The sequence below is a fragment of the Carettochelys insculpta genome, chromosome 1 (genome assembly GCF_033958435.1).
Source record: "Carettochelys insculpta isolate YL-2023 chromosome 1, ASM3395843v1, whole genome shotgun sequence".
Taxonomy (NCBI): domain Eukaryota; kingdom Metazoa; phylum Chordata; order Testudines; family Carettochelyidae; genus Carettochelys; species Carettochelys insculpta.
In genome coordinates, this window is record NC_134137.1 from 334279049 (window position 1) to 334303737 (window position 24689).

Consider the following 24689-nt stretch of genomic DNA (forward strand, 5'->3'; position numbering starts at 1 on the left):
GGTGAACCCATTTTGATTACTCTTCATCTCTTTCCCCTCTTCCAAGTGCTTCAAAATAGATTCCCTGAGGATCCCCTCCATGATTTTTCCGTGAACTGAGGTAAGGCTGACCAGTCTGTAATTCTCTAGATTCTCCTTTCCTTTTCTAAAGAGGGGTACTACATTTGCCTTTTTCCAGTCATCTGGGACCTCTCCTAATTTCTATGACTTTTCGAAAATAATAGCCAAAAGGGTCTCCAATGACATCTGCCTATTCCCGCAGTACCCTTGGATACATTAAATCCAGAGCCATAGATTAGTGTGTTTCCGGCTTTTCTAAATAGCTCTTAACCTGGTTTTTTCCCCAGTAAGGGCTGCCCATCTCCTTCCCATACTGCATTGCCTAAATCCATAGTCTGGGACCTGGCCTTGTCCATGAAGACTGAGGCTTTCCATAAAGCATGAGGGTGATCCATCACACCCATTGGCAATGTCTACACTATAGTGATGCTTCAAAAGTTCTTCAAGAAGATCTCTTCAGAAAAAACCTTTTCAAACGAGCACATCCACATATAAAAAAAGGTTAAAAAAATAATTGATCTGCTCTTTCAACTGAGAGCATCCACACAGCCCTGACTCTTTTAAAAGAAGGGGCCAGGGATTGAAAAATCCAGTGACATGAAGACTCCTCTTTCGAAGTAAGGCTCCACAGAGCATCTATGCACACTGGCTGTGGCCACACTTGGCCAAACCTTTGAAATGGCCATGCAAATGGCCAAATCAAAGAATTCCAATGAGGCACTGAATTGAATTGAATATTCAGTGACTCATTAGCATTCGCATGCTTCCAGCTGCGGCGCTTTCGAATGTGCATGGCTCGGTGCTGCTACATGGGGGTTCTTTCCAAAAGGACCCTGCACATTTCAAAATTCAACTGAGGGTAGTAAGGGGACTTTGAAATGTGTGGGGTCCTTTCGAAAAGGACCCCTGTGTAGCCATGCCCAGCTGCACGTGTTCGAAAGCTGTGCTTTTGAAGCACCGTGGCCAGAAGCGTCCGAATGTTAACGAGGTGCTGAATATTCAATTCAGCACTTCATTAGTATTCTTAGATTTGGTCATTTGCATGGCCATTTCAAAGGTTTGGCCAAGTGTGGCCACAGCCACTGTTTTTTGGACAGACTCTTCTAAAAGAAGGCACTCTTCTTCATCTGGGAGTGGAAGAGGACTTTGATTTACTTTTGAAAGAATGCATTTTGTGTGTGGATGCTCCACATATTCTTTCAAAAATGGGCTGGATTTTCTGAAAGAACTTGCTAGTATAAAGGCAACCATTATGAGATGACAGGTCACAAACAGTCAATAAATGAGGTGTTGTGGTGGAGGGGAAAGGAAGAAAGAGGGACTATTGCAGCTGCCTGATGGGATTCAGGGAAAGAAGTTTGGGATTTCCTGAACTTGGAAATAATCATCATCAACTTTTAAGAGTGGTCTATGCAACAGGATGAAGCATTTATAATACATATTAATAACAGTAACAAAACAAAATGTAAGTATTTATAGTATGTATTCCTTATAGCTCAAAAATTGCCTTTAGGTAGTCCAGCACTGTCTCATCTGGCAACATCCATAATTCATCATGATTTTAATTAGCTGGATGTCTACTTATCATGGGTGTGACCAAGTTTCCCATGGTCCCAAAAATCTTGTTTACAACCACCAATTCTGGCTCTCAGTGTTCTGTGCTATTATTCAGTTGTAATTTTCCCTAAACGTCTTCTAAGAGCCCAGTAAGCAGTGGAAGTCTTGGTAATGCTGTGAGACAATCTTGACCTCCCATGGGTGGGCAAATTTGGCACTAGTAAGGTCCTGAGGAGCCCAGACTACAGAGATTCAACCTGTGTAATATTATGATTGGAACTGACATCATCATTCCTACTCTTCAGTAACTTAGTGTATACACAGTTTTACCACTTATGATTTCATAATACTATTATTTTAGTATAAGACAAGTCAAATTTATGTTGAAATATGCATACTCCTTTGGGACGATAAATAAGACCAAGCCCTGGGCTGATATACATTCCATATGATCCCTCAGACTATAATGGGATTGCCAACTGTACACGTGATGCAAATTATTCAAGCTAACTTGTGTACCATTTTTAATTTTTAAATTACAACAATAAATGTTGGGTTATAATGTCAGTCCAATCATTCAGTCCTCACTCGGGTAAAATTCCTATTAAAGTTCAAATGAAATTAAATGGTAATATGTAAAAAATGGAAATGGACTGAGTAAGAGTTTCATAATATTCTTGTCATGATTTGGCATAACATTGCTGTGGTTTTGATTTTTCTTCTAAGAAATTAGAAATGAATGATGCTTGAGTTGGTGAATCTTGCACACCACTGGCCTGCAATTATTTCTCCTCCTGGGTATTTTTACATTTCCATCTAAACGGATATTGACTGTCACTCTGTCCCGTTTTAGTCACTGAATAGGCAAACTAAATATATGGCATAGAACATACCCATCCCACACGCAGCAGCACAGTTACATCTGGAATAAATCTGGCACTTTTAATCGTCTCACATAGTCAATCCTTCATCTCCGTTTTCATTTTGTTTTTATTTTTCTCTGAATTCACAATTTCCTCCCTCCTTAGGAAAAGCTGTAATTTAAAACTCTAAACAGCATGACAATCTTTATAGGTTGCTCAGCATCTACACTATTGGGTGTCTGACAGAGAGAAAGATAAATCACACGCAGAAATTCAACAGGATCAATAAGTTTGCTTTCTTAAAGAAAACTCTGCTTCTGTAAAGTAACATCTTCTCCCTTAGAAAGATACACACTGGTGCTTGCTTCTTCAAGAAAGAGGTACTTATTCTATTTGAAAACTAAATATATTACAAGTTCAACAATTTGCAGAAAAGCTGTTATTTCCGTTTTTCCCTTAAAGTCACACTTATTTTACACAATGCCAGCTATTTATCATGATTTCGCTTTAAAAATGCAGCTTACACCATTCACAGTTGCACTGAAATTACCTTTTTTGGTTTTCCAAATAATCTCATGGTTTTCTTCTCTTCCCTCCTGTTTCCTACCCTTCCCCTCGCAAGAAACTAGTGCTGAATAACAGAAACACCACATACTTATTGGAAAAGTCATGAGATGGTGTCACTCCACCATTCTAGTTACATTTAAAGTAAATCAATCAGTGCAAGCATGCCCTTTTTGAATAAAAGCCATAAATTAGGCAACATTTCTTAGATGATCTATTATTTATGACAATTACTAGCCCTAAGTAGAATTTACTAGGTAAACAAAAGTATGCTATGTTTTAAAATGGTAATGGTGATATTTCTTTACTATAGCCATTGAAGAATATCAAGCTTCTTCGTTAGCACCTTGGACACAGCCAGTTGGACAAAAGTTGTTCTTTTCCCAAATGCAAGACCCAAACTACAATTACTTCCACACAGGGAGACCAGTGCCCTTGCACAGACCTCCACTGAAGTCAGTAAACTCCACACAGATGATGATGCAGAAGTGCGAAATTTTTGTTACATTTCTTGTTGTATTTAATATCTTCTTCCTAATAGTGAAATGAACATTTTCAGTTTTTGCAAAAAGATGCATCTGTACAAAAGATATCTGTACAAAATATATTTACAATGAAAGGCAAACTAATCTTCAAAATCCTTAATTTTCTCATTGAAGATCTCTGATACCTAGCAGAAGCAATTATTCTTCACTCAGATTTTTACAGTCTTATTAATTTAAATTTCTTTTCCTGAGAGTGTTCACCTATTGAATTAAAAACTTCACTTATTGTTCCACTGTTCATAAAAGAGCTTTGAGTTTCAGCAGTACTATCTGAATGTAGGCTTATTACTCAATTATCTTTTGGAGTTCAGTCATGGAAAAAAAGTTTTTTTGTTTTTTTTAATTACTTGCTTTTTTGATAAATTGCAGTGCAACTTTCGGGAAAGTATGACAATTTTTAAATATGGGTGAAAATGCCTTTTATTTTTAAAACAGTGTCCTTGAAGTTAATTAAGGCTTTTAATGGTGTTCATGGGGAAATTATAAGTGATGTAGTTTGCTCAGTTAAATACAGTGGTGAAAAAATTTTGTCCCAATCCTGCCATCTATAACATGTGATGAGAAAAATGTGCCTACACAAGTTATGTTAATTCAAAGGTCAACTGCAGTTTAAATCTCTTTTTAGATGTAGTTTTTTGTTTCCACCTGCAAAATCCAAGGTTAAATTTAGGTCGTATTAGGAGAGAATGGTCTGAGAAGAGGTCCTCATGGTGCTCCAGTCTTCACTGTCAAATGGATTCATATCTGATTGATGAGATCAAATATGAGGTACTCAGACCTTTATAAGATAAGTACAGTTTTGATTAATAAAATAAATCAAAGTAAGTGCTGCTTTACAACCTTTATCACAATTCAGAGAAAGCTAATGCTGTTGGGCTGACAACAAGCCCATCTTTTCTGCAAAGGCATCCATTAAACCTCTGAGGAACCAAGTCATTATCCAATTCATATCAATTAATCAGTTACCTTGGCTAAGCTGAAATAATAGCTTCTTACTTTCCTACCAGGACCCATAGTAAAATATAAAAGCTATTATTAGTGGCAGTTTTGTAATGAAGCCTGAGCATTAAGACTGGATGGGTTAGCTTTTACAAAACAAAGCAAGGAGTCCTGTAGCACCTTAAATAACAGACCCACTTTTTTAGATCTGGAGAATAATGATAATTGATAACTGAGAGAAAGAGAATTTTTAAAAGGGTAGAAAAAATGAAAGAAAAAATGAACGAATCAGCTAGATAGGGTAGAAGGAAGGCAGGAATGGAGAGAGCAAAATAAAGCCTCTGCAAGTGTCTATTAAGTGGGATGCCTGCAGTCACTGTGAATATCAAGGGTGGAGAAATTGTCCTTGTAATGCGTAAGTGATATATGTCATCATAAGTCAGCAATGCCCCTCTGCCACATACAGACAGACTGGACAATCACTCCACCAAAGAATGAATGGACACAAACCGGACATTAGGAATCTGAATACACATAAACCAGTAAGTGAGCACTTCAATTCGGTGGGACACAGAGTTCAGCACTTCTTGGTGCGTGTTTTCAAACACAGAGATTTTAATACCAGCTTACAAAGGAAGATATCTGCATTTCAATTCATTTTCCAGTTTGATACTTATCACCATGAACTCAACAAAGATATCAATTATCCTACTTATCACAAGGACAATTTCCCCATCTTTGATATTCACAGTGGGCACATCTACACGAGAGGCTTTTCCCAGCAAAACCAGGCTTTTGCCGCAAAAAGACTGCTGAACATCTACACGGCAAATGCAATTTGTTGACAGTTTGCTGACAAAACCCAGCACATCTGCCAGCAGCACTATACCTCTCCCTGCTCAGGTAAAATGCCTCTCTCAACAGTGTTCCGGTGACCAAACAGCCATGTAGATGCTCCAGGACCTTCTTTTTGGCAGACAGCGCTTCTCATTCACACGGCAGCCCTGTTTGCAGAGCTTCTGGTCAGCCATTCTGTTAAGAGAGGGCTGGGCAGTCTGACTGCTCCCTGTCAACTGAGCGGATTGCTCTTTTCATCTGCTTTTATGTGTAAACACAATCAGTCAATAGAAGTTTTGCTGGGAAATCCTTTCCAACAGTAACTTGTTTTGACAGAAGTTTCTCCTGTAGACATGGCCAGTGACTGCAGGCTTGCCACTTAACATAATAAACACTTGAAGAGGCTTTTTCCCTCCTCTCTTCCCCTGCCACTGCTTTCCTTCTGCCCTTAGCTAGCTGATTTGTCAGATATTTTTCTGTCACCTTTTTCTATCTTTTTTTAAAATTCTCTTTCTCTCTGCTATCGGTTATCAGTGTTCTCCAGGTCTGAAGAAGTGCGTCTGTCCCATGATGGTACCTCATCTAATAAATAAATCATTAGTCTTTAAGGTGCTACAGGACTGCTTTCCTTGTTTTGTGAAAGTACAGATTAATATGGCTTCCTCTCTGAAACTGTGACTAGCTTTTAGTTTTCATTCCATCTTGGTCTTATTTAAACATTTTACTGCATCCTCTTTTTGAAGGAAGGTAAATCATTTTAGTTTAACAAATGGAATGAAATGAAACAATGGTATTCTTGAATTATACCAGTAGATGACTAATATCAATAAATGAACCAATATGTATAATATTAAGACTAAGATTGGCACAACAATTGGAAAACAAATGTCTGACAGAAAAGGAAGTTGTTCATAAAAGAGTCATCCAGCTCACTGACAAGTATCAGTGGGATCATCGCGTTAATCAGGAACTGCAAAAACAAGTCCTGTGGCACATTAAAGGCCGAGGCTATGTCTACAATGGAGAGCTTTGTCAACTAAACCCATAGAGCGTCCACATTCCTAAAGCATTCCGCCACCAGTAAATCGACAGAATGTGGCACTTCTGTCAACAGCTTTCTGTCACTCCTCCATGAGGCAGAACGCCTCTGTTGAGTGAGATCTGTCAACTGAAAGCCAGTCTGGATGTTCTGGGGAGTCTTGTGCCAACCAACACGGCTTCTGGAACACAGGGCAGCCTTTTTTTATTTGTTTGTTTGTTTGTTTTCTTTTGTATTGTTTTGTTTTTCCTTGAAAGCTTATGCCCAAATAAATCTCTTAGTCTTTGAAGTGACACAGGATGTCAGCACACTGACACAGACATGGTGTGCTTTCTGGATTTTAATGGCATGTTCCTGATGGAGAAACATTTATTTCCTGGGGAAGGCAGCAATGAAATGCCTGTAGCAAAGTTACCATTTACTAAGCATGTCAGCATGACCAGAGGGCATGCTGCAGGCATCTTGCCTCTATCAGCCCCCTCCTCCAGGCACTTGAACAGCACCCCCACCTGGGACTAACTTAATAACAGAAACCATTATAACAGTCCTCAGCAGCCATAAAATACACTCCCGGATTCCAAAGCTCATACTCTGCCCTCCATCTCCTGCCCTATACAGACCTCTTCCTCAGTCCCAGGTCACCCAAAATTCCAGCTTCTTTTTCCTGGCAGCCATACTCTACAGCTAGCTGTCTGCTGCTCTTTGTAATGAAGCTCCTGGTCCAATCCATACATGCCTTTTTAGTATTCAGGTTTCGCTAGTCTCAGGCCCTCAGAGTTTAGCCATTCTGTTACAATATTTAAATAGAAACAAGGCCAGATGAACTTCATCAGAACCCAGCCAGCAACCCAGAACATTTTATCATTCATGTGAAACAAATTAACCTGACCAATTAGATCGATATCTTTTAAACAACAAAAACAATGAGGGATCTTGTGCTGTCCTCTGCAAGATGATTCCCATAAACATAATTTTAGTTTTATTCCCACCAAACTAAACCTCTGCTAAAATAAATAATCCTTTAAGATAATGTGTGTAGGATTTTATAACTAAAAGGACAAAGTCCTTCAAGTTTTGGAAATTCAGTATCAGCTTCAAATGTACCCACTTGCATTTAATCTTCTCTTTTTGTGTGCAATATGTACATTTATGTTATTGATTGAGGGCTGTATTAATCATAAGTCCTCTGAAAGCAATGTTCTAGCTGCATGTTCTTAAGGATGCATGTCAGAGTGGTTTAAGAGAAGATTCTTGCTATGAATCCTGGACTGGAAAGATTTTCCATAGAGCAATACAGCGCTGCTAGTGCATATAAAGCTCAGGTTGTTCCCTCAGGGAACTCTGTTTCATTGGGTTGGTGTAGGGAGATGAGGGCTCTCAGAAGTAAAACATGGCTTGGGTTGGACTACATAGGGGAAGGTCTAAGATGCTCTAGTCTTGCCCACAACAAGAAGCTGGTGTGAAGAAAAGTTCAATCTCCACCACAAATATAATGATTCGTGATTCCCATGTCCTGTTCCTGGAAATTAAATGTACCCAATCCCCAATATTCCCAATAGATAATAGGGTCTGCCACTGTGAGCGACCATGGATGGTGCTTTGACCATGTGCTTATAGCAGCTTACTGCACTTCATCTCCACGGCAGTACATCCTTGACAGAACATCAGAACAGGAATGCAACTCCAGAGAACAAAATGACACATCCTGGGGATATAGGATGTATTTAAATTAATCTACAGGGAGACCAGGCAGACAAGTAAACCACAGGCAATAATTAACAAACCAAGCCATCTTAAAACAGGCACATGGTGATACAACATAGTCATAAGGAAATCCCTGTGGAAGCAGAGTACCTGCTTAGATGTGAGAAGTATGAGGAGCCACAGTGACAAGGAAAACACTGAAATCATTAAATATTTTGTGTGATAATATGAGCACTAAGCAGAGGCCTAATCCTTTTTCCACTGAACTCGTTTTCAATACACCAGTATTTCAACAGGATCACCATTAGCCTTAAAAATTAATTCAGCAAAGCACTTGAACATTTTCTTAAATTTAAACGTGATTAATCCCATTCCTGCTCAGCATAGCATTTAAACACAAGGTCAAATTCCACTGACATCCTACTAACGTTTTATATATTTTATAATGAATGTCATGGTAATAGATGACTTTTATGTAAGATACATAGACATATCCATGTGATATGCATATATGTAGATAATATAATAGAATTTCAAATATCCCCTATCAGCTATTGTTTCTTTTAAAATATCAGTGAAAGTTAAATTACACTGATTATTTTTAGTAACAGGAAAGCTGTAATGCTCTCCAGCAGTGGATATGTTACTGTGCAAAAATAATGTAATGCAAATGTGTGGTTAATCTTTTTTGTTCTATAATAAGAAAGCACTAAAACAAGCAGTATTAGGATTTGTAAACCACTTTGAGATCTTTCAGGACAAAGGGAGCTATATAAATGTCAGTTATTATCATGCCTTGTCATGATTTTGGCTCACATAATACTATGCAATATACACACTAAAAGTCCTTCCAGAAATGGTATATAATGTAAGCATTCATTTAGGAACAGAAATTCACCTTTCCAAAAAATGGCACAGGTCTTCATTTAAACATGTATTTTGGATCAGCTATTCATTGTATCTTAATCTGTGTACAGAAATGAGCTGTATACCACATAGTTTCTTGTTTTAATTGTGCATTACTGATTGAACTGCCAACATCTGGAAATGCTTGGTTCTGTGCCTGCCATCCAGATATGTTTATGTGGCTTGCTTCAGCGAAGTGATTCAGCACTTGCTTACCTAGACATCAGTGCAACTTTACAGCATGATTACAGTTAAACAGCACGTGCTTAAGCGCCCTGACACATATGGATGCAGTCAAGCATATGCTTAATAGTTTAGCTGAGTCAGGCTTTAAATAATTTAGAGAAGTTGGATTCTATGAAGTAATGGTCACCTTCAACTACCATGGACTCTAATGGGAACCCAGTATGCTTGTCATACACACCCAGCCCAAGTAGACTTCCAGAAGTTATTCCAATTTGTGCCTGTGTGTTGATTAAACTTCTTAAATGTAAGCACAGTCTGTGCATTGCCACTGGCTTGGGCTTTCCAGGCATACTTTCAAGGTGTATACAGAGTTGAAGCTGGGTACAGAGTTTAACTCTTCAGGGGCATACAGTCCTGATAGCAAGTGGACACAGACAGACTTTGCACAGAAATCTAAAGCAGCATTACTCTTAGGTAGCCTCATGAGAAAAGTACAGATCTAGACAATGTAATAAATGGACCAGCATTTACCCATCTCAGTTTTCTCACTATTCTGGAGAGTCCTTGGGGCATAGGCTACAGCCCTCTTAGAAGTCCAGAATCTTTCCTCATCCTCCTACATATGACTTCTCATCGCTTCTGTACCTGGACAGCTTCACCAGGTGATCAAATCCCCTCTGAGGTGGTCTGCTGCTTAAGTACATGCCCACATGGGAAGACTGGTTCTACTGGTTAGTACCCAAGTCTGTCCAAGCCTGCCTCTCTTTGAAAAGAGGACCATAAAGTTTTTAAAAACCTGTGTTATGAATCCTATGTCATTGTCCGTTGGATTTCAGAGGTAAAAAGAAAACACAGAAGGGAAACAATAGGCAGATTCAAAATGAAGTTTGCAGATTGACAGATGATAATCTCAGAGACAATTGTTGAACACTGCCTAAACAGATTCTCTAAATCATCACAAATCTGCCAGACTGTGCCCTTCCTACAGTTTAGCTGCAGAGAGCTCGAGCACATAGGCTGTACTGTAGCTCATCTTTAACCCTGAGAATTTAACATTGTTAAATAATTTGTTTCAAAAATTCCCATGAAAGCCAACTTTCGGTCCATAGCAACACTTTACAGTTGAAATATAAACCTGAGGAACTACAGGATTATAATGGAAGTGCTGACACCATCTTAACTATAGCTATGTGAACATGGCACTGTAATTACTCCCATTATTAAAGACTTGAATTGGCTGCCTGTTTCACAGAATTGATTTTGCAATCTTGTTGTTACATATTTCTCTTCTCCTGCTTCAAAACGTCCCTGATTATGTGAAAGAGATTCTTTCCTTTTTCTATATATCTAGCATTCTGCTATTTTTCTTCTGGCTCAGCTTGATGTCTTTGCAATTAATCTTTCTCCTGTTAATACCAAGTACTAGCTTTTATTCTCTTTGATAATGCTATAGTTCAGGTGCACTAATAAATTTGTCTTTTCCCATGGTTTCAGCTGCTCCTTCACTTTCTTGTGCTCCTTTCTGGCTCAGGACCAAATTCTGACCCATCCTGCCCACCTGAATGGAGGAGCAAGCAGTTGTAAGGTGCTCTCTTACTCTCCTCTGTCCTCTGCCCCTGACCCGAGTAACAGCATGTGGGGGGAATAATAGCCTTCATGGAGCCACTCTATCTACTCCCAAACACAAGGGTAGAAAGTGGGCATGAAGTTCCAGGAAATGGGCAAAGTTACACTTGTCAGCCAGTGCTTGTAGTAGCATACAGGGAAATAGCAGGTATAAGCCTTCTGTAGGGTTCTCCCTTAACCCCATTACTGCAGGGAACAAGAGTATGACATTCACAGGTTCGCATTCTGGTCCCTACTCTACTCCTTGGGCAACACTTGTACATCCTTCTCCTTACTCAGGGCTTATGGAAAAGCACATTTTTTCTCTTTACTAACAAGAGCAGGTTCAAAAATTCTATTAATAAAAAAGGTTATTTAAAAGTTCACAAATGTTGGTGTGCACCGGTAGTAACTTTTGGCACATACTCCATTTTTCTTAGGGGTGCCTATAACTTCTAAAGGCGTCCCAGGTGGCCACCAGTAGGAGTCAGGGCTCTATGATTCTGCTCTCATGCTGCATTTTCTAAGCTGATTCCTTTAAGATACTTACTGTTGTATGGGAGTATTGTTTTTTATACTTACCAATCATTGCATAGAACCTGATCCTGCAATGGTGCATTTTAAATGCATGTTCTTAGAAGGCATAAAAAATAAGAAATACATTAAAGAGGAGCAAATGTTGATCACTTAACCCTGCTTTACTCTCAGCTCATGCACTTTTATAACTATGCCACCGAGGGTGTGGAGTTTTTGTTTGTTGTGGATGTGTGTGCTGACTGCATACAAATAGAGACATTAAATAAAAACATAAACCACTCTTGCTGGAAGGTTGCAGCATGTCACTATTTGAGCTCTTGACACTCAGAATGATAAAGCAGAAAGATACAAAGCAGGGTGCTCCTTAAAACAGAGCTACATAGATCACTTCCCTCCTCCCTCCTCCCTCTTCTTACTGTACGCTGAAACACCACCAACAACAACAACAAAAACACAACTGGATGCTGCTCAGATGTTTCCCTGCAGTTTTCACCACATTGCAGTCAGGACCAGGACATTTCATAGCAGTTAAAGTGACAGCTCTCTGCAATTTTAAAAGAGTTTTGTGCCACATTTAACAATTTCACTTATATTGGCACAATCCTAGTTGTGGATATTATTGTACCAGACTAAAAGTTTTGTGTAGATATAGATCTTTCCTCTTCTTGTACAGAAATATTGGGCATCTTTATGCTGATATAAGCATCCACATTAAGAAAGGTAGCCATTCTTAAGCTATACTGATATAAAGAGGAACAACTCTTGTTTGTAAACAAGTGAAGAACACTTTAATCTATGACAGCAACAAAGGGTCCTGTGGCACCTTATAGACTAACAGAAAAGTTTTGAGTGTGAGCTTTCGTGAGCACAGATTCACCCTTTTAATCTATGAGTCGTCCTATAAAATTCACTTGGACTGCCTTTAGATTAAGGTGCTATTCAACATAAATGTCAGAGACATAGCCGAGTTAGTTTGTATCTTCACAAACAACAAGTCCTGTGGCATCTTATAGACTAAGAGATATTTTGGAACATAAGCCTTTGTGGTCAAAGGCCCACTTTGTCAGATGCATGGGAGATGACACAAAAGCTTATGCTCCAAAATATCTGTTAGTCTATAAGGTGCCACAGGACTTCTTGTTGTTTAATCAACATAAAGGTATCAGAAACTGACTCAAAGTATTTTACTGTATCTTCATTATTTCAAGTAAGATCACGTTTAGAGGAGTCCATTTCATTTCCAGCAAAAAGGGAGGGTACAAAGGCAGCCTTTGATTTTCTTATGCATTCAGCAGCATTTTTCATGCAGCAGTAAACATTTGTATTAGTCTCCATTGATTTGCGGTGACATAATATTTTACAGGGTTTTACAAAGTAGAGAAGCAGAGAGCTGCCTCAGAAAGACAATAATCCTATCCTTTGGTAGAAATACATTAGTGCAAAAATACATTTCTCACATGTACATTTTAAATCTAAAACATTTGTTGTCATGTATAATGTTTAATTTGTAGCACAGTCTGATTCAGAAATTGTCTATGTGAGGCTCATACAAAAGAAGGCCTTTCTCAGCATTGTTTGCTAAATATATTTTATGAGAATTCTCATGTTACACTGTTTCTAAGGGATGCATTTGCAGAAGCACAAATACATGGGTACACAAAACCAGTCCGTGATTAAGTATTTTGGTACATATCACCACTGCATAAGGATTTTTAAAACTTTGGAATAATGCAACACAACCATGCATAGACCCAATTGTAATTACAGAGCCGCACCAACCAGCCTCTGAACATAAAAAATCAAATTCCACGCTATTTCTGTCTTTGAACAAGGGTTTAAAAGCTTTTATAAGCCTAGACTGACATCTATGCTGCAGTCCAATTATATTTCTATATAAGAAAATTATCCTTCCAATTAAAAAAAAAGAAAAGAAAAGAGAATAGAACAGGGTACTTTTGTAAAAAAAAATGAATATTATAAAACTCTTTCCTTTAGAGAATGCCATCTGTCTATAATCTCTGCCCTTTTGTCTGATGAGTTAAAATATTACTATCTTTATAGTGAAAATTTTTGTATTTGATTTCACTTGTGCATTACTGCCACTTGTTAGCTGACACTTTGTCCAGAGATAATGTCACGTATTTTCAAGGACCAGCTCAGCAATTTACCTTTTGAAATGCCAGTGTATCAAGTCGAAGGAATTGCATCTATTTACTGCAAGGTGTGAAAAAAGTGAGACTTCTTATTACACCAGGTATGAAGTCAGGATGTCATAAGCTGCCAAAGTATTTTCTAAAGGCTTGTTCCAAAGCTAATGGGCCTCTTTCCCTGGACTTTAATGGACTACAATAGACTTTACCTTTACTGGATCAGGCTCTAAAACATTTTTAAATCAAAATAGTGATATGTGGAGGGGAGGGGCTTGTGGCTACCTAAAATTAGAGATGAGCTGAAATAATAAAATTTGGATCTGTCTACAGGTTCAAACCCTCTAGGACTGTTCAGACCTTATCTGCTTCTTAAAGAGAATTTGATCTGTGTGCAAAATTCAGAACCTGATCTTTCCAGCCTTCTAGATTGGGAATGTTTAGAAGAGTTTTACCTAAGTCAATCCATATTTTTAAATATTTTTAATGAAAGAAATAATGCTCTTTCAAGTATTCAAACTAAGTAAATGATTAAATAATGATGAGCATGCTTTTTTTCTGTGTGAGTTCAGTTGAAAGAATTGACTTTTATAAAATCCATTAAAAACTCTTTTCAGGGAGAAAATCTAAAGATTCCCCTGCTAAATTAAGGGGAAAATTGCTGCAGCTTAGGGCTGATCTACACTGAGAATTCACATTGCATAGCTACATTGGTGAAAGGCTAGAAAAATCAACACCCAGGAGCACTGTAGTTCAAACATATTAACCTCTGCTATAGACAGCACTAGGTTAACTGAAGAATTATTTCATCAACCAAGCTACTACCCCTGGGGGACATGAATTACCTGTCAGGATGGGAGAATGCCTCCCATTGGCATAGGTAGTTTTACACTGAAGTCCTACCCAATGCTGCTGTAGCAAGTTGAGTGCAGATAGTCTCTTAGGTAACACCATGTGGACAACTCTCAACTTTCAATGGGAACAACTACATTGTTTTCACTTTGGGTTACCCTTTAAATGCCTCACATGAGACACCTAAGTATATAACAGGGAAAAGACAGAAAATTTAAGCATGTTGTAGGCACACGTGTTCAGTTCCCATTTAGGCACCTCAAAAATGACCACTTTCTCTCCCAATATCTCCCCTTGAGGACAATTGCTGATTGAAACCCAGGCCATAAGAGACTAAGGACCTAAAATAGAAATATTTCCTAATTATACTTCAGGACTTGTTAGGCACCATAAGAAATTTAGCTTTGTCCAAAGCAATGAGAGCACATCAAAATCAAATTTCAGTTGTGCTGTCTGTCAGCAGCGTAGGGGGGTTGTCCTGTTTTGGTCCCCAATTAAATATTTTCTTTTATTGAAAACAAAATAATCAATTTCCTGAACATTGAAAGAAGAGCGGCGGGGCCGTTAAATGTACTCAGAATCTAACATAATACATAAGACACCTACCGCTCCCATATTTCAGTGCCAGCTGAAAACCAATTCTGCTGTGCCACAGATGCAGAGTCTAGCTCACTTACATGGACTATCCCTCTGTACCTATGGCTACATTTACACTGCACACTTCTTTCAGCATCATGTGGACAATGTACTGGATTACCCCATGCCCCTCACACAGGTTTAAGTAGCTGCGTAGAAGGTGAAGCACAGCTTAGGCAAGCAGGTGACTGACGCACCTGAAAGGTGTGTGTGTGACCCACGTATATACACCCTAAGAGGCACTCAACTTGTCCAAGCCAGGATTTGCCATTTACAGCTATTTTCTATTTTCAGCTGCTAGAGCCTTGCCCTGCTGCAGGAGAAGACTTTGGCAGGAGAGGGAGCTTGAAAATGCTCCAGGGGTGGAAAAAGACTCTGGCACCTTCCTGATGCTGGAATCCTTCCCCATTGAGGGAGGGACTGTGCGGCTCTCCACTGCTGGAGCCTGGCTGTACTCAGGGAGGGACTTTGGCAGCAGGGAAAAAGGCTCTGCCAGCTCCCTGCTGCTGCGGCCTTTCTCCTCCAGAGGGAAAAGCTGTAATCACCAAAGGACTAACGTTCTGCAGCAGCCTCTCAAGGGGAACAATGGAGTCAAAAAATCTCACTGGCTTCAAGACCGAGCTTGATAAGTTTACAGACAGATGTGTGATGAAAGTGCCAGCAATAGCATGTAGCCAACTACGTCTACACGTGAACACTACATCGAAATAGCTTATTTCGATGTAGCGACATCGAAATAGGCTATTTCGATGAATAACATCTACACGTCCTCCAGGGCTGGCAACGTCGACGTTGAACGTCGACGTTGGGCAGCACCACATCGAAATAGGCGCTGTGAGGGAACGTCTACACGCCAAAGTAGCACACATCGAAATAAGGGTGCCAGGAACTGCTGAGACAGGGTCACAGGGCGGACGAGCGCTTCCGGGGCAACAGCTAGCCGCTCCCTTAAAGGGCCCCTCCCAGACACACACAGCCTGCACAGCACGCGGTCTGCAGAGCCATAGGCACGCACACCTCGAGCGACGCAGTCATGGACCCCCAGAAGCAGCAGCAGCAGCAGCAGCAGCCAGAGGTCCACACAGCCACCCCTGCAGGAGCTGTGCTCGCCCTGCTCCATTCCATGCAGGAGGCAGCTGAACACCTCCTTGCCACAGAGGAGGAGCTGCCCGCAGGGGAGGAGGAAGCAACCCCAAACCCTGCAGCACCCCGCCTCCCCTGCCCACTGCACACGCCGCCGGCTGTGGAGCTACCCCACGAGCACTGACTGGTGGGAGCGGCTGGTGCTCGGAGAGTGGGACGATGACCGCTGGCTCCAGAACTTTCGCATGAGCCGGCAGACATTTCTGGAGCTATGCCAGTGGTTCACCCCTGCACTCAGGCACCAGGACACCTTCATGCGGCGTGCCCTCAGTGTGGAGAAACGGGTCGGCATCGCTGTCTGGAAGCTGGCCACTCCAGACAGCTACCAATCCGTGGGCCAGCAGTTTGATGTCGGCAAGGCCACCGTCAGGGCTATCTTCATGGAGGTAAGAGGACCCACAGGGGGAGGGGGAGGCAGCCCTTGCAGGGGATGGGTGGGAGGCAGCCCTGGCAGGGGAGGGCCACACACACCCTGCACACCCCTCATTGGTGCACTCCCATGTGCTTCCCCTGCAGGTCATCTGTGCCATCAACGCCCTGCTCCTCCACAGGCTCATGAGGCTTGGGGACCTGGATGCCGCCATCGCGGACTTTGCCACCCTGGACTTCCCCAGTTGCTTCAGGGCTCTGGCTGGGACTCACATCCCCAACCGCACCCTGGAACACAGTGGAGGACGCTACTTAAACAGGAAGGGCTACCACTCAGTGGTCCTCCAGGCCTTGGTGGACAGCCGGGGCCATTTCCTGGACATTTATGTGGGCTGGCCTGGCAGCATCCACGACGCCCGGGTATTCCGGAACTCGGGCCTGTGCCGCCGGCTGGAGGTGGGGACCTATATCCCCCAGGGGGAGCTCCCTCTGGGGGACACCACCATGCCCCTCTGCGTCATCACAGATGCGGCACACCCCCTCCGGCCCTGGCCCATGCACCCGTACACAGGCCATCTGTCTGCCAGCCAGGAGCGCTTCAACCACCGCCTGAACCACGCGCGCCGGGTGGTGGAGCGCACATTTGGCCGCCTCAAAGGGTGCTGGAGGTGTCTCCTCACCCGCCTTGATGTGGGCCCCACCAACATCCCCCAGATTGTGGGCGCGTGCAGTGCCCTCCACAACCTGGTGGAGAGCAAGGGGGAGACCTTCTTTCAGGGCTGGGCTGTGGAGGCCGGCAGGGCAGATGTGCAGCCACCCGCTGCCCCCAGTCGCTAGGTGGACCCCGAAGGGACCCAGGTCCGGAAGGCCCTGCGGGCCCAGTTCGATGAGGCCACGGGGTGAACGCTGGCAGGCCCCCCACTACCTCCCCCATCCTCCACAACACTCCCTGCCCATACACCCACACCACAGAGCACCCAAGAGCACACACCCCCACTTTTCTTGTAAATAAAAGCTGACAGTTGTTCTTCAACTCAGATATCTGTAGAACTCATTATTATTATCAACAAGACTAACTATTTACAGGCAAAATCTAACTTATATATATATTTATTATAAATAGGGATAAGATGAAAGGGGAAGACAAGGAAGGGGAGAACTATGTACATGGGGGGGTAAGGATCAGCATAGTAACAGGGGTCAAATATACAAACTATTTACAACAAACTAACATCAAACTGGGGGGAATATATACAAAGGGGGAGTGGGGGCACATCCTGGGCCCCACACCCCCTAAAGTCCAGCGCTGGGGGTGGGCGGCCGGGATCCCCGCCTCGGCCTCAGCCCTGGCCGGGGCTGGCTGGGGGCCAAGCGGACTGGGAGATACGGCCAGCGGGTGTCAGCTGGCCCCAGATCCCCCTCGGTGGAAGGGCCCTCGGTGGCGGGTGGCGGTGCGACGGCGGACGGCGCAGAGGCTGGAGCAGAGGTTGGAACAGCAGGTGGAGCAGGCAGGGCGGGCGCAGTGGCGGCAGGCGCGGCATGGGGGGCCAGGTAGTCCACGATATGGTTGAAGGTCCGCATGAAGGCCCCCCATGCCTCCTGGCGCCAGGCCAGCGCCCGCTACTGCACCTGGAGGCGGCATTCCTCCACCCGCAGCCGCTGCTCAGCGACCTCCAGCTGCCGACGATGGAGGGTTAGCAGCTGGGGGTCCGTCGCCATCGGCTGCTGGTGCTGGGTCTGCCATCTTCCCCGCCATAGGGCTGGTCAGTCCTCCGCCGAGGGGCTGGCCTGGAGTGATGTCCCCGGGGGGCTGTCCGGGACCACTGACACCTCGCCGGCACTCTCCGGTCCGTCCGATGGTGCAGCTGCAGAACACAGGAGGGGGGGAAGAAGAGTGGAGACAGCCGTTAGTGTGGGCCCCGAGCCGTGGCCCTTGTCCCCCCACCCCTCTGCTGCAGGTTCCCCATCCCCGTCCCCGGGAGATGCTGCTGTGATGGGGTTCAGGGGTCCCCCTGCACTGCACCCCGTCCGCTAGCAGGAGTGACTCTCACTCACTCAGCAGGTACGACAGGAGGTTTATTAGGCAACAGATGCCCAGTTTCTCACAGAAGTGACAGTACAGCAGTCAGAGACAGTCCTTCCAAACCATCCTGGGGAGAAGACCCCGAGGGGTGCCCCTCTGGGGTGTAGCTTTCCCCCTCCTCAGGCTGGCTGCCTTCTACCTCTCCCTTCCCCTAGCCTCTAACTGCCGCACCCAATTCAAACCCAGCTCGGCTCCTCCCTCCTCTTTGTTCAGGGCAGAGGTGTAACCTGCCAGTTGTAGCCCCAGGATCATCCTTAGCCACTGGGAGCTATTCTGCTTGTTTCTCATATGTAGCCTGAGTCTCGCATTTGCACTCCCCCGACTCCATCATATGCTGCTGCTGCTGCTGCAGCTGGGTGTCCCACCTCCTCCCCCCGGGGGACCATAGAGGTTCCGCTTCCCCAAGCCCCGGGGATGGGGCAAGGCACTGTCATGCTGGGGGGGGCAGGGGCTGATGCACTCTTCTGAGGGACATGCCACTGCTGTCCTTGGGGCCATGGTTATCTGGGCATGTGGAGGGCCCTGGTCATGTCTCTTACCCCCACCCCTCAACCCCAGGAGTGTTCACCGGGGGCGGGTACATACCTGATGGTCCACTCCCATGGTTGGGGGACACCCGGGGGGCGGACGCCCGGCTGGAGCTCCTGGATGGCAGGACGATCCTCAGGCCGGTGTCGCTGGAGGAGGATTCCCCCTCCTCCTCCTCCTCCTCCAGTGCCCCAGGGGTGGGCTCCTGGGGGGGTCCCCGGGGTGCAGGGCTTGCCTCCAGGGCGGACTCCGCCTCTGGGGCCTGCTGGGGCTTGTCGGCTGAGGTATCAAGAGTGGCCAGAGGGGAGGAGGTGTGCCAGGGGCCCAGGATGTTCCTGAGCTCCCTGTAAAAAGGGCAAGTGACGGGGGCGGCCCCAGATTGGCCGGACGCATCCCGGGCCCGGGCGTAACCCTGCCGCAGCTCCTTCACTTTACTCCAGACATGATCCAGAGTGCAGGCAGGGTGACCCTGGGCGGCCAGGCCCTCGGCCAGCCGAGCGAACGCATCCACGTTCCACCTCTTGCTCCCCATTACCTGGAGCACCTCCTCCTCACTCCAGAGCCCCAGCAGGTCCCGAAGCTCAGCCTCCGTCCAGGAGGGGCCCCTCTGCCGCTTCCCCGCCTGGCTGCTGGGCTGGGAGCCCTGCCTCCCCTTGGGGGGGTCCCCTGGGGGCACTTGGGGGGCTGGCGTGCGGCCATTGCAGCGGTGGGGTGTGTGTGGGGCTGCTGAGGGATGTGCAGGCTGGCCGCGTGTCTGGGCTGCCGCCTGCATGTTCTCTCAGCTTCCTGCACAGGAAGGCAGGGGCGGGGAGCTTTAAGGGGCCGCTCCATGCGGCCACCATCAAGCTCAGGAGCTGGAGAGAGTGTCTCTCAACCCCTCAGCTGATGGCCGCCAGGGAGGACCCCGCAATTTCGATGTTGCGGGACGTGCAACGACTACACGTTCCCTACTTCGACATTGAACGTCGAAGTAGGGCGCTATTCCCATCCCCTCATGGGGTTAGCGACTTCGACGTCTCGCCGCCTTATGTCAATGTTAACTTCGAAATAGTGCCCAACTCGTGTAGCCATGACGGGCGCTATTTCAAAGTTGGCGCCGCTACTTTGAAGTAGGCGGCATGTGTAGACGCGGCTTCTGACATTTCGCAGCAAATGTCTCCTGCAGCAGGTGGTGGGGTGTTAGAAAAGGAGGGCTTTGAGGGAAAGAGCATTCTTTCCCAGGTGTCTGTCTGGTAGTTCTTGCCCATATGCTCAAGGTCTAACTCATCATCATATCCCGGGTCAGGAAGGAATTTTCCTGAGTCAGATTGGCAGAGACCTGGGGTTTCTTTCCCCTTCTTCTGCAGCGTGGGGCATGAGTCACTTGAAGGTGTAAACTAGTGGAAATGGTGGAGCCTCTGTAACTTGAAGATTTTAATTTGTGATTTGAGAACTTCAGTAACTCAGCCAGCGATTAGGCGTTCTCTTACAGGAGAAGGTGTAGCAGGTTCTGTGGTTTGCAATGTGCAGAAGCTCAAAGAAGAGGATGATGACGATGATGGGACCTTCTGACCTTAAAGCCTATGAGTCTAAAGACTGACAGCTGCACTGCTGGAGACTTTCTCACATGCAGATAAAAACTCCAGCAGTGGAGAAAGGCTCTGGCAGAGTAAGCTGCCAAAGCCTCCCCACTCCCTCCTCTAACAGAGCATCTCACTGATGTGTGGTTACACACTGCAGTGACGATACAGCTTATTTTGCACTATAGTGTGAAGATAGGTTAACACTTCATGCTCACAAAGGTAGTGTATAATCTAGATGCAAACGGATAGCTGTAAACAGAGAAAAGTATATTCACACCTGTATGTATAATATTAACACCTGTACTGTGCCAAGCTAAGCTCCATCTCAACCAATCCATATTACGATATGCCCCTTATTCCAACTTCAGCCTCTTTGTATGCTTCTTTGGTAGATGATGAGCTCCTTTGGAGATGTGATATTTGTATGATTATCTGATATCACAGACTCAAGCCACATCTACACGTGGCAGCTACTTCGAAGTAGCCGCACCAACTTCGAAATAGCGCCTGCCACTTCTACATGTGGCGGGCGCTATTTCGAAGTTGACATCGACGTCAGGCAGCAAGACGTCGAAGTCGCTAACCTCATGAGGAGATGGGAATAGCGCCCTACTTCGATGTTCAATGTCGAAGTAGGGCACGTGTAGCCAATGCGCGTCCCGCAACATCGAAATAGCGGGGTCCGCCATGGCGGCCATCAGCTGAGGGGTTGAGAGACGCTCTCTCCAGCCCCTGAGCTCGATGGTCGCCGTGTGCAGCGGCCCCTTAAAGGTCCCCGCCCCCTGCCTTCCTGTGCAGGAAGCTGAGAGAGCATGCAGGCGGCAGCACAGCCACGCGGCCAGCCTGCACACCCCTCTGCAACCCACAGACATGCCCCCCCGCTGCGATGGCCGCCCACCAGCCCCCCAAGTGACCCCAGGGCAACCCTCCAAGGGGAGCAAGGGCTCCCAGGCTGGCAGCAAGCCCGGGAAGAGGCAGCGGGGCCCCTCCTGGATGGAGGCCGAGCTTCCGGACCTGGTGGAGCTCTGGAGTAAGAAGGAGGTGCTCCAGGTAATGGGGAGCAAGAGGTGGAACGCGGATGAGTTCGCTCGGCTGGCCGAGGGCCTGGCCGCCCGGGGTCACCCTGCCTGCACTCCTGACCACGTCAGGAGTAAGGTTAAGGAACTGTGGCAGGGTTATGCCCGGGCCCGGGGTGCGTCCGGCCGATCTGGGGCCGCCCCCGTCACTTGCCCCTTTTTCAGGGAGCTCAGGGAAATCCTGGGCCCCCGGCACACCTCCTCCCCTCCGGCCACTCTTGATACATCGGCCGACGAGCCCCAGCAGGCCCCGGAGGCGGAGTCTGCCCCGGAGGCAAGCCCCGCACCCCAGGGGCCCCCCCAGGAGCCCACCCCTGGGGCACCAAAGGAGGTAGGAGGAGGGAGGATCCTCCTTCAGTGATGGGGGGCTCCACATCGCGCTGCTGTCCTGGAGCTCCAGCAGGGCGTCCGCCCCCTGGGTGTCCACCAACAGTAGGAGCGGACCATCAGGTATGCAGCCCTCCAGTGACACCCCCGGGGTTGAGGGGCGGGGACAACAGACATGACCAGGGCCCTCCGCATGCCCAGATCACCATGGCCCCAAGGACAGCAGTGGCATGCCCCTCAGAAGAGTGCATCAGCCCCTGCCCCCCCACCAGGACAGTGCCATACCCCATCCCTGGGGATGGGGGGAGCAGAACCTAGGGTCCCCCGGGGGGGAGGAGGCGGGACACCCATCAGCAGCAGCAGCATCTCCCGGGGCCAGGGATGGGGAACAAGCAGCAGAGGGGTATGGGGACAAGGGCCGTGGCTTGGGGCCCACACTAACGGCTGTCTCCACTCTTCTTCCCCCCTTGGGTTCCGCAGCTGCACCATCGGAGGGACTGGAGAGCACCGGCGAGGTGTCAGTGGTCCCGGAGAGCCCACCGGGGCCATCACTCCAGGTCAGCCCCTAGGCGGAGCACCGACCAGCCCCAGGGCGGGGACGACAGCGGACCCAGCACCACTCGCGGACGGCGACGTACCCCCAGCTGCTGGCGATCCTCTGGCGGCAGCTGTAGGTCTCAGAGCAGCGTCTGCGGGTGGAGGATCAGCAGCTCCAACTGCAGGAGCGGGCGCTGGCCTGGTGCCAGGAGGCATGGGGGGCCTTTATGCACACATTTGAGCGCATCGCGGACTACCTGGCCCCCCATGCTGCGCCAACCGCCACTCTGCCCGCCCTGCCTGCTCCACCCGCCGTCGCACCGCCATCGAGGGCCCTTCTGCCAAGGGGGATCTGCGGTTTGCTGGCCATATCTCCTGGTCCGCCTGGCCCCCAGCCAGCTCCGGCCAGGGCTGAAGCCAAGGCGCGGGTGGCGGCCACCCACCCCACCACTGGACATTAGGGGGTGTGGGGCCCAGGAAGTGGCCCCCCCTCCCCATTTGTACATATCCCCTTTACTTGTGTTTTGTAAATAGGTTGTATTAGACCCCTGTTATTTTATGATGATACCTGCCCCCCATGTAAAGAGTTCTCCCCTTCCGTGTCTTCCCCTTTTTTTTTCCTTTCATCATATAATACATATATATAATATTTATTTTGGTGGTTAATAGCATAATAATAACAAGAGTTCAACATTTTCTGGTTTCACAAACAACATGTCTATTTTTATTTATAAGAAAAGTGGCGGGGGGTGCTCTTGGGTGCTCTGTGGTATGGGGTAGGGGCAGGGAGTATTGTGGAGGATAGGGGGTGCAGTGGGGGGCCTGCCAGCATTCACCCCGCGGCCTCATCGAAATGGGCCCTCAGGGCCTCCCGGACCCAGGTCTCTTCGGGGTCCACCTGGCAACTGGGGGCAGCAGGTGGCTGCACATCAGCTCTGCCAGCCTGCACAGCCCAGCCCTGAAAGAATGCCTCCCCCTTGCTCTCGACCAGGTTGTGGTGGGCGCTGCACACACCCACAATCTGGGGAATGTTGGTGGGGCCCATATCAAGGCGGGTGAGGAGACACCTCCAGCACCCTTTGAGGCAGCCAAATGTGCGCTCCACCATCTGGTGCGCGTGGTTCAGGTGCATGTTGAAGTGCTCCTGGCTGGCTGACAGATGGCCCATGTAAGGGTGCATGAGCCAGGGCCGGTGGGGGTATGCTGCGTCTGCGATGATGCAGAGGGGCATGGTGGTGTCCCCCACAGGGCTCTCCCGCTGGGGGATGTAGGTCCCCGCCTCCAGCCGGCGGCACAGGCCCGAATTCCGGAATACCTGGGCATTGTGGGTGCTGCCAGGCCAGCCCACATATATGTCCAGGAAGCGGCCCCGGCTGACCACCAAGGCCTGGAGGACCACTGAGTGGTAGCCCTTCCTGTTTAAGTAGCATCCTCCACTGTGCTCCGGGGCGCAGATGGGGATGTGGGTCCCATCCAGAGCCCCGAAGCAACTGGGGAAGTCCAGGGTGGCAAACCCTGCGATGGCGGCATCCGGGTCCCCAAGCCGCACGAGCTTGGGGAGGAGCAGGGCGTTGATGGCGCAGACAACCTGCAGGGGAAGCACATGGGAGAGCACCAATGAGGGGTGTGCAGGGTGTGTGGGGCCCTCCCCTGCCAGGGCTCCCCTCCCCTCCCCTCCCCTGCCAGTGCTGCCTCCCCCTCCCCCCATGGGTCCACTTACCTCCATAAGGACAGCCCCGACGGTGGCCTTGCCGACGCCAAACTGCTGGCCCACGGATCGGTAGCTGTCTGGAGTGGCCAGCTTCCAGACAGCGATGCCGACCCATTTCTCCACACTGAGGGCACGCCGCATGGTGGTGTCCTGGCGCCTCAGTGCAGGGGTGAGCCACTGGCATAGCTCCAGAAATGTCTGCCGGCTCATGCCAAAGTTCTGGAGCCAGCGGTCGTCGTCCCACTCTCCGAGCACCAGCCACTCCCACCAGTCGGTGCTCATGGGGTAGCTCCACAGCCGGCAGCGTGTGCAGCGCAGGGGGGCCAGAGGGCTGCAGGGTTTGGGGTTGCTTCCTCCTCCCCTAGGGGCAGCTCCT